A 17,542-nucleotide genomic window follows, 5' to 3' on the forward strand; every position below is an offset into this window, starting at 1 on the left:
AGAGGGAGATAGAAGGACCTGGAGGGGACAGAAACTCTACAAGGAGACCAACAGAGCCAAAAACCTGGCACCAGGGGCTCCTGCAGAGACAGATACTCCAACCAAGGACCATGCATGGATATAACCTTGAACCCCTGCACAGATGTAGCCCATGGCAGCTCAGTGTCCAAGTGGGTTCCCTAGTAAGGGGAACAGGGGCTGTCTCTAAAATAAACTCAATGGCTGGCTCTTTGATCACCTCCCCTTGAGCAGGGAGCAGCCTTACCAGGCCATAGAGGAAGACAATGCAGACATTCCTGATGAGACCTGATAGAGTAGGATCAGAAGGAATGGGAGGAGGACCTCCCCTAACATAGGACTTGTGAAGGGACATGGGAGGAGAATAGGGAGGAAGGGTAAGATTGAAGGGGACAAGGGAGGGGGCTACATCTCAGACACAAAAAGAATAAATTGTAATTAATAAAAAATTAATTAATTAAAAATAAAAAATAATAATAAAAAAGAAAAAATAGGCAAATCTAATTCATGCTCACAGAAACAATACACCATTTCTTGTGAAAAACAGCTTGCCTGGAAAGATTCATTGGATAAAATTGTTCAAGTAATAATAAAATATTTTATCCCCACAATGAGATTGTAATTGTTGATAATGCTCAATAGGCCCATAAATATGAATGCTTAGTCACGAGGGAGTGGCACTATTTGAGAAAGATTAGAACATGTGGGATTATTGGAAGAAGTGTATCATTGTTTCAAAAGCCCATGACAGCCCAGTTTCTCTTGCTCTGACTCTTTCCCTGCATATCAGGATGCAGCTCTCAGGAACTGCCTCAGTGCCTCCCCACATGCCATCAGGTATTCCATGAAGATAATGGACTAGATCTCTGAAACTTTAACCAATTCCCAAATTAAATGTTTTCTTTTATAAGAGTTGCCTTAGTCATCGTGTCTCCTATGGTGATTACCACAGAAAATGGTACTAGGGACTGAGGTATTGCATTGATAGGTCTGACAATCCTGTTTTTGGATGAGTGTGGAAGACTAGAACTTTGGACTACAAAAGCCCTTGGATGTTTTAAGAAGGCTTAATGGGTCATTCTAGTAGAAACATGAAGGCAAAGTGCTGCAGGTGATTGGAACTGTGGGAGCTCGATCCAAAAAGTTTCAGAGGGAAGAATATTAGTAAATGTCCTAGAGATTACTCTCGTAATATTTCTGACATGAACTCAATGGCTGGCTCTTTGACCTCCCCTCGCCCCCGAGGGAGGAGCAGTCTTGCTAGACCACAGAAGAGGACATTGCAGCCCGTCCTGAAGATGCCTAGGGTCAGATGGAAGGGGAGGAGGACCTCCCCTTTCAGTGGACTTGGAAAGGGGCAGGGAGGAGATGACGGAGGGAGGGTGGGATTGGGAGGAAATGAGGGAGGGGGTTACAGCTGGGATATAAAGTAAATAACCTGTGATTAATATAAAAAATAAAATTATTAAAATAAGTGTTATGAAGCTAAGTCCTGTGCTCAAGACCTTTGAAACTGTAGTCAAGCCCCCAATTAAAGTTTCTTTTGTAAAAGCTGACTAGGTCATGTTGCCTTTTTATGGCAATAAGACAGAGGTAATGTTTTGAGACAATAATAAAGGTTAGATATAATATCTACTGCATGAGATGGAACTCATCCCCATCACTGCTCCAGTATCTAAGAACAATGGGCCAGGGACTTAGTAGAAAACCAAATAATAGTATTATGCTAAAGGAATGTAGCAACAAAATGATTCCTAGAGTCATCTTGCTATATTCATAGGTCATTGTCTTGCTCAAAATCTTCTCAACAGAGAAGCTTACGCCTATAGTAGATGGAAATAAATACACAGACCCACACTTGTTAATATGCAGAGAATGAGAAGATTGGAACACTCAATCCTAAATAGATGTCTACACAAATTTCCTTCTCCACTGCTCAGAGAACCATTCTTTTCTGTAGAAGAGAAGGCATATAGATTGCAAGTGGTAGAGGAGATGTAGAACATCAATAAAATAAGAACTTTTAAGCACATCAGGACTGATACACATATGAATGCACAGAGGCTATGGCAGCATGCATAGGGTCTAACCTGATAGTGTTCCAGCATTGAGAGTGGAAAGAGACACAAGCACATATTCACAACCCCAAAGCTATCTCCAATTGATAACCACTCACAAATGAAAAATTAGTTTTCTCTAATGGAGTCTCACTGGTTATATAAACTACTCCAAATGGCGAGCTCCACGCCTAGTAGATGACCAACACAAAACAAACTCAATAACATTGTTAGAGGTCTTTTTGTCTCATAATGCTCTTGCTTTTTGTTTTTACTTTTTTTTTTTTTACACTTCTTTTGTTTACATATTATGGTTTTCAAATTAATGTTTTGGGGAAACTTCTGTGTATGTCTACATATGTTTCTTGGTTTTTTTTTTTTTTTCATTTGGCTTTTTGTTTTCTGTTCATTTGTTTGTTTTGACCTATTCAGATTTGTTGGTTATTATTTTACATTATAAATCCTCATTTCATCTGTTTTTTGGATGCCTGTTGGTTTTCTAATGAGAGAGAAGAATAAGAAATGATTTGGGTAGGTAGAAAGGATTTGGGAAGAAAAGAGGCAAAAGACATAGAAAAATATATAAATATATATTGCGATATTTTTAAAAACTGGAAAAAAAGCCATAAAATCTTGATTGTGAAAGAGAGGAGAAAATGGATCCTTTTTAAATGCCACTTTTGAAATGTACTCATTTGAAAAGGCAAAATTTAGAGTGATAGAAAATCTGTGTCCATTGTGATCCTCTGTGAGAAAAAAAAAATGTTAAACTTAAGATTTGAAAACATAACTGGTAAGATGTGAATAAAACTAAAGTCTTATTTCCATCAATAACCAAATCCCAGCGGTAGATTTCACTGATTTGCTCAATTAACACTGGTAACAACCCACTGATCATTGCACCATATGAAAATTCTCTACGTTTTTTAAACATAATCAGAACTTCTAATACCAAAGCATGAGAGAAGAAGAAAGGAAAGTCAATGGAAAAGTGATTTCATATAATCACAGACTCCAAAAAATTCCAAATTAAATTTAAATGTCCATAGATTAGCAGTAAATAAAAATAATTAAACAGAATTAAGGTAAGTTCAATCATGGAAGAAAAGAATTTCTAATTATTGAAAATGAAATATATTACAGAAGTTCTAAAAAGAACAATACAAGTATTTGTGAAAAAAAGTTACATCTTCCACATGGCTTTGATCCAGATTCTTTAGAAAAATATAAAAAGTGGAAGAGTTTTCTAACACAACAAACCAAGTATCTCAAAATTAAAGTTATAAACTTACATTGATATTTTAAACTAGTCAAATGAGAAATAATTTACCTTTTGGGAAAAAGACCTGGTATCATCCCTAGTAGAGTCCTGCCTAGCAAGACAAAACTATAAACTGATAAATTCTATTTGCTCATAGAGGTAAATACCTCTTATGTCATTACTTTCTTATTAAGGGACACAATTCATATACCAGATTGATTATCAAGAAGCACATTAGGAATTTCATCACACCCCCATCCACCTGAAAGTATTGCATGCTGAACTGTGCACATTCATAATCATGTCTCTGCCTAAAACCACAGTAGCCCAGATCTAAAGACTCTTATTTATCTTTTCAATCACTACTAAACCCTGTTAAGGTGGTGTTTTCCCTTGCTGCAGTAAGTTTAATAAACTCAACTTTGTATGATCATAGCTCTTTTAGGTGGTCTTTTTGGAAGAATAGACAACTGGCAGTGTGCTATTCAAACCCAAGAAGCATTCTGTTAAATCCCATTTAAATCAAGGGTGGATAATGTTTCCACAATTATTTAAGTGCTCTGAAAGTACCAGTCTGTGGGCTTTTATCAACATAACCAAAATCAGTATCAACTGGGTGGGGTGTGGGAGAAATCAATATTTGCAACAAATTTTGGGTACATTCTAAAAACAAAAAGGAGGAGTAATGTGACCACTTAATCCCCTCCCAAAAAAGTATAAAAAGACTTTCAGATACAAAAAAAATATAAGAATTAAAGAAAAGTAAAACCAAACATGGTAAAAATATCAACAATAATTAAATGTTTAAAAAAAGAAATAGACCTTGTCCTAAATTAAGAAGACAATATTATTTAAAACCAGTTTTTCTGAAATTAATTTATTAATGTTGATGAAATTGCAGTCTAAACTGTAATTTCTTCCAACAAGAAGACACATGAGACAGGCGGCACAAGAAGAGACACACATATCCACAGAACAAAAATGAAGCCATTCATGGATGAGAATACAGCACATGTGCAAAATGGCATTACAGAGAAATGGACAATTATTGGCAAATAATTATAAGTAATGGCAAATAACTTGGCAACTTTAAAATTTCAAAATAAAATTCTTTTTATGACATAAGAATCTGAATTTAAAAAAAAAACAACACAAAAGAATTAGGATTAACACAGGCTTTATGAGATCAGGACTTTTTTTCCAAAAAATGACATGAAACTCAGAAGCCATAAAAGCAAACATGGTTATACTTGAACACGTAACAATAATACATTCTTATAACAAAACAAAGTTCAAAAGCATGAAAAACATGTAATGTTTAACAATCCAAAATCTTATCTTTCCCCAACTGTAAATGTGATCTTTAAAAGAGACTAAACCTTCCACATACTCCCAAACTTTGACATAAAGAAAAACTTAAAAATACAGATGGCCAATAAACATGAAAATGATCAAACTAAAAGTTAAAAAAAGTAAAATTTAAAACAATTGTTTAGACTAACACACTGGAAAATCCCAAACGTTTCTAAAATGATGACATATGGGGATTGTGAAGAATTTGGCAGTCTAAGTTATTGCTACTGTGAAGAAAGCTGTTAAAGCACATTTTTAAAAGAATTATAATAATTTTAAAAACCTGAAATGATAATATGCTTAACTTCAATAATTTAAGTTGTAGGTAATTTTACTATGATAGAGGAGACAAATACAGAATTTTTAATATATACGAAAGTTCATTGCACAGAAAATTGGCACTTACATAAATGCCAATGAATGAGCAATGCTTAAGACATTTAATTTAATTTCATCCACAAATCAGGCATGCAGTCATTCAACAAATGACATAGATATGAATGTGGTACTGAAGTAGCAAAAGCACATCAAAATGACTCTTAAACAAAAGCAGCAATTTGCAGAGGAATATGGCTCCACTACTGAAGTCCTCCCAAAAAAAGTCTATTTATCTGCTTAAAAGTATTTTCCCTCCCTTAACAGAGGGAAAATATGAGGATTATCTTGAAATAGGGGAGGTACATAATTTATGGATTAATCATATGGGTATGCATTGAGTTTTTAATCATGCATTTTCTTTTTAAGATGCCATATTTAAAAATCATCAATTTATAGTTATAGGAGCACTAAATACTTCCACCATTTTGAGCTTCTTGTACAATATTATTTCCTCTACTGAGGCTCCTGGGATTGAGTCAAGTGGCAGCAAGGGAAACAGTCACCATGCCCAAATTAAAGTCTCATTGATGATATCCCAACATGAGCATTTCTCAGTTAAGAATTTCTTATCTGCAGGTAGTGTATTCTGCATACAGGAGAGAGGCATCAGCATGCCTAATGAAGACTATTTTCATGAAGCTTCTGGTAGAAGAGATGGCACCATCTATAGTGACTCCAAATCATCATTGTAGGTATCATCTGCCAGGACACAGAGGGGAAAATTGGCAGAATTTAGAAACACATATCCCAAAGAGGCTGAGGGCTGGAAAATACTATACTATACACTTACATGTTCTAGAATAAATCTGCTTAAAGAACACTGAGAATGTCAGTTTGTCAAACGATTGGATTCATGCTGTGGCCAAAAAAAAAAAAAAAAAAAAAAAGTCTTTATAACTTTCTAACAAAAAAAATGTTTTGCTGTTTCTCCTCTTCCTTTTCCTCCTCCTCTTGCTCCTCTTTCTCCTCCTCTTCTTTTTTCCTTCTTCTTCCTCCTTCTACTCCTCCTTCTTCATTTTTTCACCATTTTTTATCAAGGCTAAAAAAACCATCTGTGAACTTTGTATTTTGTGCTTCTTCTTTTATTCCTTATTTTGTAGGTTAAAACTCACTTGTTTGAACCATTGGTCCTCTATTTATGAAGCAATATGGGAAGGATTCAAAGCTGTGGTATTGTTGGTGGAGGTGTGTTACCTGAGGTGGGCTTTGGGTTTTAAAGACTCATACCATTATCAGTTTCCTTTCAAATGTAGAACAAGATGTAAGATCTCAGATGTTCTTGCTGCCATGCCTTACCCTACCATCATTGACTCTATACCTCTGGAAACATAAACCCAATTCATTTTTTTTCATAAGCTGTTATGAAAAAAACACAGCTTTTTTATCACAGCAATAAGAAATTAAATGATACAGAACTGGATAATAGGAATGCTGTATTGCTGTGAATTACCTTGACTAGCATATTTTGCACTACGATAGAAGGTTTTACAACTTTGGACTGGAAAAAAATGGTAGATTTCTATACGGTCTTAATGTGATGTTCCAGCAGAACATGGGAAGACAGTAATGCTAAGAGCAATGTAAACTATAGAGGCCTAGGTCAAGAAGGAAACATATTAGCATCTGTGATTCAGTGATACTTTACTAAGATATACTTTGGAGAAGAATGTAGCTACCTTCTTCATTTGTCCCAAGAACTGAACTGGAAAGGACTAATTTCCAGGAAGATTTTTTTTTTTTTTCAATGCAGTTTATTCAGGAACATTGAACAATCCTCGGACCCCGGGGAAAGCCAGCCCACAGCTTAAATAGCCTCTGGGTAGCCAACCCAGGCGTGCCACGGGGGCAATGCAGATAGGTCCACATACATGGAAGCAAGCCAGATCCTCGGCCTTAGCCAAATGTGGAGTTGTTCGTGACAGAGAGCACTCACCATCGGGAAGGTGGGAGGCGGAAACCAGCTCCATCTTTAAGGCATAGCATTCCGCAGCTCTCTACAGTTCCCCCTTTTTGTTTTAGACGCATCAGGCAAGAGTAGAGGTCTGATCTCTGATATTAGAAATAAATTGGGACTTTGTACAGATGTTCATTTAGGTGTCATCCACCCAAAGAGCATCAGACCGTCCGATACCTTTCTCTCAGAGGCGGGACCTGGGGCATCAACCCGCATGCAATCAGACATGCTCTCCAGGAAGATTTTTTTAAAGACAGCCCAATGTTGATGCTGTCACTTTTTAATTATTAATCACTTTAATCGAAGTCTACAAGGTAACAGCATATGTGGCAAAAAAAGAAATAGAAAATATGCAGTTGAAGGAAAAAAAAGAACACCAGAAAATTTGGAGCCAGGGCTTGTGCTGAAACAAATAATAAGATCAAGAGAGGACATGACATCAACCAGCTAAGCTTACAACTTGTGAAAGGGAAAGGCCAAGCAATTTTCTGATCCTAAAAAGCAACAATGAATAAAAGTTGGTGTAATTGTAATTCAAGAGGGCCTTGCTCCATCCTAACTGGGCTTCCAAATGTGGAAGTATCATCTATGAGGTTGTGGTTTTAGAGTCATGAGGGATACACAAATAATGAGTTTTTAGAATCTTCCTACATGATGAAGAAGAGCCAATTAGGGCAGGCAATATGTGGCAGTAAAGTAACTACACAGAGGGCCTGGGATAAAAAGAGGCCATGAGAAACCATTGCATAATGTTTGTGAAGGTGAAGCTTGGATTGTGATGGATCCCCCAACTTATTGCACATGCCAAAACTGGGATATCTGCCAAGTATAGATAAAGACAAGGAATGAAACCAGCCTGTATGACAACTATTGAATGAGGACAGCTGAAGTGTTAAAGACATCCAAGACCTCTGACAATAGATGCAGAGCCACAAGATTTGGAGTTTTCCCTTCTGAGTTGTGTTTTGATTTGGCTCAGCACTACTTCATTTTGCTCGGATTTATCCTCCTTGGAATGACAATGTATATTCTATAACATTGAATGTTAGAAGTATATAATTTGCTCTTTGATTTCTCAGAGGCTTTTAATGAAAAGTTTGCCTTGAGTCTCAGAAGAGACTTTGGCCTTTAAAATAGTCTTAAGACTGAAATATTGTTGAGGTCTTTGATGTTGAACTGTATGCATTTTGTATCATGATATGACAATAAACCTTTATAAGGACAAAAGAATGTAATGTGTGTAATGAGAATGGATCCCCAAAGTTCATATATATGTTAATACTTGTTCCTCAGATGGTGAAACTATTGGGAAAGGACCAGAAGTGACCTTGTTTTAGGATGTGACCCTGGCAGCAGCTTTTTTGCTTCCAAAATATTCAGGGCATTTCCAGTGTGCCCTCTGATTCTTGCTTGAGGCTTAAGATGTGAGCTCGTATATGCTCCTGCTGCCATGCCTTTACTATGCCATCATAAACTCTAGCTATCGGGAACTATCAGCCCAAATAAATGTTTGGATCTTTTTTAATTAAATTTTTATTTTTTACATTAATTACATTTTATTGATTTTGCATCCCAGCTGTAGCCCGCTCCCTCACTCCCTCCCAATCCCACCCACCCTCCTTCCCTCATATCCTCCCATGCCCCTCTCCAAGTCCACTGATAGGGGAGATCCACCTCCCCTTCCATCTGACCCTAGCTTATCATGTCTCACCAGGACTGGCTGGAATGCCTTCCTCTGTCCTGGCAAGGCTGCTCCTCCTTCGGGGGAGGGGATGGCAATTATTTGTCACAGTTAATAGTAAAGATAGTAATATACATACCTTCGAAGTACAGCTCTGAGACAATACGTGCTGAAGAGATCTTGATCTAGAAAGTCTTCTTTCATGTATTTTCTGCTTTTAGACATTATCTGAAGAGTTTCCCGTAGCAGTTCATTTTCTGAGGAAAAAAAAAAAAGAAAGAAACACCATTTCCAATGACACAGAAAAATACAGATTAAAACTATAAAATTCACTTTTTGTTTATTTTTATTTCATTTTAAAGGCACTATTTATGCATACAACCCTGAAGCTATAAATTTTCTATCACTCTATATTCACAGACTCTCAAGTATTTTATCTCTTTATGCTTTCACAAAGTTCAATGGATCATCTGAGTCTCTCTGAAAATAATATTTCTAAAGCCCTTCAAAAGCATTTATGTTTCATTATTTAGTAGAATAAGTTATTCAAAAGTAATTCAATAACTGCATAATTTAACGATTAATAAAAAACTACTTAAAACTTATTCTATAATGAGAAATATGTATGGCTTATGTTATAACAAAAATAAACTTAAAAAAATATGTGACCAAAAGTAAATAAAAGTTCACTCAATGCACCATACAAATAATTAGCTTATATATAATGCTCTAATAAGGGAATATTAAATCCAGTTAGATTTTCCTGAAGCAGGTGCACCCATTATGACAAAAGAGCTACAATTCTTTGTAGCTAACCACATCCATCTGGAACTTAGACAGGGTTTTATGCTGTCTGGCAATAACCAAATATCATCAAGATTACAGACAAAGGCTATCAACTCACATGCATCCTTAGGCTCCTTCCTGAAATAGGTACATCATTGCCCCCACAGCCAACACCCTTAGCAGAAGGAATGAATGCCATAGATGAAAGGAAGTTTTCCATTAATTCAGAGTTAATGTCAGGACATTAACTGCCCTTTCTCTCTGGGGTGTATCATCACTCAACAGGAAAATCAAAGAACAATAACACTCATATACTATAGTAAAACAAACATGAAGTATGAGTCTGTTGTGCCCTGTGTGGATTTTAAAGTAAAATGTCTGCTGATTCCTCTGTCACCCATTTGATAAATGCACAGGCATTCTCCTGTCCAACAAACAAAGTATGTCTTCTAATTATCATGTTAGTAAGATAAATATATTTATGTTTGATTAAATGCAAATTTCACAAAATAAAAATGTCACCACTGTATAGAAAACAGTGAAAATATGCTCTTTTAATGTGCACTAACATGTTAGAAAAGATCCTAAATATTCCACTTGGAAAATTATATTTGAAATTTAACCAATTTTAGTGAGCTCATCCTTACAGGAGAATGTACATATTTATAGCCAGGAAAACAGACGATCACTACCAATTTTCAACTCCCTGAGATTCTTTTACTTCCCAAGTAGTCTCTAGTAAAGTCAAAAGAACAATGGACCAGGTCTAGATAATATTAGCTTCCATAAACACTGAGAAATGAACAAGTTAGTGCTTTTCAGAGAGAATACACCCACTGTACATACTCAGCTGTTTCTTTGAGAAAGCTAGTTATGAGGCCAAAGCAAACTACCCTAAAGATATGCTTTCATAGGTAGTCTGAATTATAGACAACCTCACTGTGGATATTAAGGCAATAAAAAATAGTATGTGAAGAATAAATGCCTTTTGTCTAGCGGCACATTGTTGATGTAGCCTTTGCAGGCCACAAAGAGGATTGGGGCAATTTTGATGAGACTTAACAAGCTATTGGCAGATGGCAATAGTATAGAACTCCCCCTTTCAGTAGACTACAGAAAGGAGATGAGGGAAAGAGGGAGAGAGGGTGGGACTGCGGGAGTTGAGGGAGGGGGCTTCAGTCACAGAATATAATGAATAAATTGTGAAGAAAAAATAAAAATTAAAAAAAGAAAATTGAATTTATTCATGATTCTATTGATGGGATTATGAAACTGTTAAGTGAAGATTGATCATCTTACCCAGAGTACTCGTTCTTGCTTAGCTTCTTTAGGTGTACAGATTTTAGTATGTTTATCCTATATTATATGTCTAAAATCCACTCAAAAAATGTTGGTGCAGAGGTCTTTTCTGAAACTGATACTCCAGCCAAGGACCACTTATAGAGATGGCCTGGAACCCCTGCACAGAGGTAGCTTATGGCAGTTCAGTATCCAAGTGGCCTCCATAGTAACAGGGACATGGACTGTCTCTGACATGAACTGATTGGTCTGCTCTTTGATCACCTCTCCCTGAGGGGAGAGCAGCCTGACCAGGCCACAGAAAAAGACAGTGCAGTCAGTCCTGATGATATCTGATAGACTAGGGTCAGAGGGAAGGGGAGGAAGACCTCCCTTTTCAGTGGACTGGGAGAGGAACATGAGTGGGGAGGTGGAAGAGAGGCACAGGGGGTATACAAAGTGAATAAACTGTAATTAATAAAAATAATTAAATAAAAAAGACCTAAAGATAAAACTGTATATACTAATTCTAATAGAAGAGAAAGTGGGGAATAGCCTTGAACACATTGGTACAGGAACTTTCTGTTCTCTTCCTGAACTAAATACCAACAGCTCAGGCACTAAGATCAACAATTAATAAATGGGACCTCATGAAACTGAACAGCTTCTGCAATGCAAAGAACACTGTCAATGGCACAGAACAGCAGCCTACACCATGGAAAAAGATTTTCACCAACCCTGCATTTGACATAATGTTAATATTCAAAATACATTAACAAAACTCAAGAAATTAAACAACAAACCATAAAACCCTATTTTAAAATGACTGACCTAAACAGAGAATTCAAAACAGAAGAATTTCTAAGGGCCAAAAATCACTTAAATAAATGTTCAATGTCTTTAGTAATTAAAGAAATGCAAACCAAAATAACTCTGAGATTCTATCTTATACCTGTCAGAATAGTTAAGGTCAAAAAGTTAAGTGACAGCACATGCTGGCTAAGAAATGAAGAGAGGGGAACACTATTCCACTGATAGTGTAAAACCACTTTGGAAATGAATCTGGCTATTTCTCATATAATTTGGAATAGTTATAACTCAAGATCCTGCAAATTTCATGATTTCCTCCTTTTTGATTGCTGAGTAGTATTCCATTGTATAAAAATACCACAATTTCTGTACCCATTCCACCGTTGATGGACATCTGGGTTGTTTCCAGGTTCTGGCTATTACAAATAGAGCTGCTATAAACATGGTTGAGCAAGTGTCCTTTTTGTGTACTTGAACAAACTTTGGGTATATACCTAGCAGTGGTATAGCTGGGTCTGGAGGAAGCACTATTCCTAAATGGTGGGATCTAGAAAAGATCATTCTGAGTGAAATATCCCAGAAGGAGAAAGACAAACATGGGATATACTCACTTATATAGACCTATAAGATATGATAAACATAATGAAATCTATACACCTAAAAAAGATAATCAATTGAGCGGACATGGGGTAAGATGATCAATCCTCGTTTAGAAAGACAGATGGGATGTGCATTGAACGTATGACAGGAGTCTACTGAGCGCATCTGAAAGACTCTAACTAGCAGTGTTTTCAAAGCAAAGACTCATGACCAAACCTTTGGCAGAGTACAGGGAATCATAAGAAAGAAGGGGAGTTAGTCTGATAGGGAAAGGATAGGAGCTCCACAAGGACCAAATATATCTGGGCACAGGGTCTTTTCTGAGACTGACATTCAACCAAGGACCATGTATGGATATAACCTAGAACCTCCACTCAGATGTAGCCTGTGGTAGCTCAGTAACCAATTGGTTTCCCAAAGTGAGGGGAACAGGGACTATTTCTAACAGGAACTCAATGACTGGCTCTTTGGTCTCCCCACCCCCGAAGGGAGGAGCAGTCCTGTTAGGCCACAGAGGAGGGCTTTGCAGCCAGTCCTGAAGATACCTGATAAAACAGGATCAGATGAATGGGGAGGAGGTCCCCCCATCAGTGGACTTGGAAAGGGGCACGGTGGAGATGAGGGAGGGAGGGAGGGAGGGACTGGGAGGGAATGAGGGATCGGGACACGGCTGGGATACAGAGTTAATAAAATGTAACTGATAAAAAAAATAAAATAAATAAAAAAAATTATAAAAAAAAAATAACTCAAGATCCATCTATTCTACTCTTGAGCATATACCCAGTAGAAGCTCCAAAATACCAGAGGGATATTTGCTCAACTTTGTTCAAAGCAGCTTTATTCATAATTACGAGAACCTGGAAGCAACCTAGATGTTACTCAACCAAAGAATGGATAAGTAAAATGTGGAACATTTATATAATGGTATATTACTCAGCTATTAAAAACAAGGACATCATGCAATTTGCTGGCAAATGGATGGTACTAGATAATATCATCCTAAGTGAGGCAACCCAGACCCAGAAAGACATGCATTGTATGTATTCACATATAAGTGGATATTACCTATAAAGTACAAGATAAACATACTACAATTCACAGACCCTAAGAAGCTAAGTAACATGGATGCCTCAAAGGAAGATGCTGAAATCTCACTCAGGGAAAGTAAAAATAGACCTCTGTAGAAGATGGAGGGAAGGAACGGAGTGTGAGACGATGTGGGAGAGATCAGGTGTGGGGAAAGAAGAATGGGCTAGGAAATGTAACTGAAATCTGTGGGAGGGTATGTGTGGAATGGGGTAGGTCCCCATGGTGGTGAGCCTAGCTGAAAATCCTAGAAGGGGAAATGGATCTGAAGTGACCACCACCTATAGTCCAGCTACAAAGTTTGTTTTATATCTCATTCATAATATCATCAAATACAACACCTTATGACACTGAGATAGAGGCATACACATGTCATCTACACTGTCTTGATATTATTTAAAACATTGAGTCATTGACAAATTTGTTGACAAAAGTCCACATAGAAGAGACTCCTAATAAATGCATAGCTTCAAGGGATGAGTTACAAGACAAAAGCCACGCAGTTCAAAAAGAATTTAATTTTAACCTGTAAGATTTTTACCTTCTTTGTAAACTGATCTTCACACATTACAAGTCCCATCTTTTTTCATGTGAACAATTTGGTAGCATGCCTATGAGAATAAATAAAACTATCTGTTTAGATTCAGTAGGAACAAAGAGCTCAAAGTTAGTTAGAAGAAGATGATTTCTTCACATAGTAAAAATTTTAAAGAAAGTAGGTATTGAAGTCTTTATCCATTTACATATATTCTTCCTCATTGGAAATAAGGAATCTCATTGGATTTTGGGAAAACCAAAAAAGAGCACTTACCACAAGCCTCCTTCCAAGTTCTGTACTCTATACTGGCAGTAGAGAACAGCAATACCTATTTACTGCTATGCTGCAGGAAGGGGCACTCACCTCTTCATTAGACTCAGGAATGAAAGCTTTCACCACAAAAAAAATCATTGTATGAGACAATTCAGTACTGTGCACTGAGTACCCACTTTGCAGTAGGGAAAGTCCAAGACATTGGATACAGAAACTCTACATCCTCATTAATAATTGGCCATATTTCAACATTAATTACCAAACATATTTGACCCCATGCTATAAATTTTTATACTACAGTTAAACTGGTATGAGGGCAGGAGCTGCTGAAATTTGTTGATCTGACTCTGTTTCCACCAGTATTTCTCTATACCTCACACCTCAAAGTCCTACTTGAGACAACTGTAAACTCTTTGGATACTAGACTATGCCATGAAACCTATACAAAAAAGTTCTCTTCAATGTAATGTACTATAGAAAATTTGATATCTGTATACTTGTTGTTCTTCACAACAAGCAAGAATAGGAATATGATGGTCATGACTGGGACATGACATTGCAGAAGAGATTGATATCTAATCATTGAGGCAGCCACTATGAACTTCACTTATATAATCATTTAGTAAAAAAAAAAAAAAAATCTAGACAACAGAGACACTACTGTCTGTCGGTCTCCATCTGTGATAGTGTAGTAATTTAGTTCATTGAGGATAACAATATGCATGCCTCACTCAAATTGTTCAGCATGCACAAACATACAAGGGGAAGGCATCATTGATCAAATGCATACTTCCTGCATGATACACAGGAATCTTGCTCCATTGGGGAAGAAAATGATTACCATGATTCACCCACTTACTACCACACTATGAAAGCCATACTACATATGTCTCAGATATTAACAAGTTCATAGGGAATATCAGGATATATAGATTTGTGTCACCTGGTAAATGTAAAGAAAGTATGGCATACATTGAGGAAAGTAGAAAGATGTTTAGGTCACTAGAATAATGACATTAAGTATCCTAACAATTGTCTATCATCTGTATACTATGTGTATTAACAGAGAAATATTTACTTTGCAATATGTCCTCAAGATGCACCTTCAAGGAAAATAAATAATAACACTAAAAGGTACTGACCCACAACTTTCCACTGAAACCCTGATCTCAACACATGAAATGATACGACATGTAGTTTGAATAAGAATATCCCCTATAGGCTAATATATTTGCATTTTTGGTCCCCAGTTGATGAGCTGTCAAAGAGGAATTAGGTGGAATGTCCTTTTTGGGGGAGGTGTCTTAGTTTGGGTTTTATTGCTGTGAAGAGACAAAATACCATGACAACTCTTATAAAGGAAAATATTTAATTGGGGGTGGCTTACAGTTTCAGAGGGTTAGTTCATTATCTTCTTTGAGAAAATCACAGTAGTATGCAGGAAGATATAGTGCTGAAGAAGGAATTGAAGAGTTCCACATCTTTATCCACAGGCAGCAGAAGAAGACAGTCCTACTCTGAGCATAACATGATCATAGAAGTCAAACCCTGTGCACTTAGTGACACAATTTTTCCAACAAAGTCATACCTATTACTAGTGCCATTCCCTATGAGCCAAGCATTCAAACATGAGTCAATGGTGCCCACAGCCATTCAAAGCACTACATAAGGTATGTCTCTTGAATGGGCTTTGAGGTTTCAAAAGCCCATGCCAGGCCCAGTGTCTCTCTCTACCTGTGGACCCAGATGTAGCTCCTAGATATTGCTCCAATGTCATGAGTGTCACCATGCTAACCCCATCGTCTTGCCATTATGATAGAGGACTATCCCTCAGAAACTGTAAGCAAGCCATCAATTAAATATTTTGTTTTGTTTCATTTATTAATTAATTTATTTATTTTTATTACTTACATTTTATTCACTCTGTATCCCAGCTGTATCCCACCCCCTCATTTCCTCCCAAACCCTCCCTCCCTCCCTCATCTCCTCCCTGTCCCTTTCCAAGTCCACTGATTAGGGAGGACCTTCTCTCCTTTCATCTGACCCTGTTTTATCAGGTATCTTCAGGACTGGCTGCAAAGTCCTCCTCTGTGGCCTAGCAGAACTGCTCCTCTTTTGGGGGGTGGGAGAGGTCAAAGAGCCTGCCATTGAGTTCATGTCAGAAATACTCCCTGTTACCCTTACTATGGGAAACCAATTGGTTACTCAGCTACCATGGCCTTCATCCAAGCAGAGGTTCTAGGTTATATTCATACATGGTCCTTGGTGAAATGTCAGTCTCAGAAAAGACCCCTGTGCCCAGATATATTTGGTCCTTGTGGAGCTCCTATTCTTTCCAAGTCATACTAACTCCCCCTTCTTTCATATAATTCCCTGCACTCTGCTGAAGGTTTGGTTATGAGTCTTAGTATCTGCTTTGATACACTGCTAGGTAGAGTCCTTCAGAGGCCCTCTGTGGTAGGCTCCTGTCCTGTTACTCGTTTTCTCCTACATCCAATGCACATCTCATTTGTCTTTCTAAGTGAGGATTGATCATCTTACCCCATGTCCTCTCTCTTGTTTATCTTCTTTAGGTCTATAGATTTCATTATGTTTATCATAACTTATAGGTCTAAATAAGTGAGTATATACCACTTCACTCAGAATGATCTTTTCTAGATCTCACCATTTGCCTGCAAATGTCATGATTTCCTCATTTTTGATTGCTGAGTAGTATTCCATTGTGTAAAAATACCACAATTTCTGTATATTCTTTACCCACTACTTTTTAATAATGGAAGATTCTGTGACTTTTTTTTATCACTTTGCTGTATCATTTACAATAAAAGAATATGAAATCATTTACAAAAAAAATCTTAACAGAAACTAGCCACATTTTTGCTACATATATTTGTAGAAGTCACAGAAATGTTATGGAATTGTCACATCTAAAAAAAAATGAGAATCTGCAGTAACATTCCTAATATTTGTTGAGTTGTTAACTAAGCTAACATCTTATGGTTCTATGTACTGTTTCTAAGAAGCACAACTCACTATGTCTATCTCTGGACAGTTATAACAATCCCCTTGATAAGATTACATAGTAGAAATTAAAGTCTGCCTCAGTTTTGGACAGCTATGTAAAACTTTGCAAATCAAAACAAAATAATAGGACTAGGGACTGAAATGAAAGACATTCTGCAATGCCTTTATAGGGATATTTAAATTTGCCCCACTGGTTACTGAGCTACCATGAGCTTCATCTGAGCAGAGGTTCTAGGTTATATGCATACATGGTCCTTGGTTGAGTGTCAGTCTCAGAAAAGACCACTATGCCCAGATATGTTTGGTCCTTGTGTAACTCCAATAACAGGACAGGAGCCTACCACAGAGGGCCCCTGAAAGACTCTACCTAGCAGTGTATCAAAGCAGATGCTAAGACTCATAACCAAACCTTCGGCAGAGTGCAGGGAATTATATAAAAGAAGGG

At 37.1% G+C, this 17,542-nt stretch overlaps 1 long non-coding RNA gene across 2 annotated transcripts in view; it reads right to left on the minus strand.

Moving 5' to 3' along the window:
• Positions 1 to 2,433: 2,433 nt before the first annotated feature.
• The window catches only part of LOC110540030 (uncharacterized), a 28,148-nt gene continuing 13,039 nt past the window's right edge, over positions 2,434 to 17,542 (minus strand). For both annotated transcript variants that reach the window (XR_009585537.1, XR_009585538.1), the window contains 2 exons: positions 8,842 to 8,959; positions 2,434 to 5,766 (listed from right to left, as the gene is read on the minus strand). This is a non-coding gene — a long non-coding RNA (uncharacterized LOC110540030). The remainder of the gene's footprint in view (positions 5,767 to 8,841; positions 8,960 to 17,542) is intronic.

Source organism: Meriones unguiculatus, chromosome 14, assembly GCF_030254825.1.
Source record: "Meriones unguiculatus strain TT.TT164.6M chromosome 14, Bangor_MerUng_6.1, whole genome shotgun sequence".
Classification (NCBI taxonomy): domain Eukaryota; kingdom Metazoa; phylum Chordata; class Mammalia; order Rodentia; family Muridae; genus Meriones; species Meriones unguiculatus.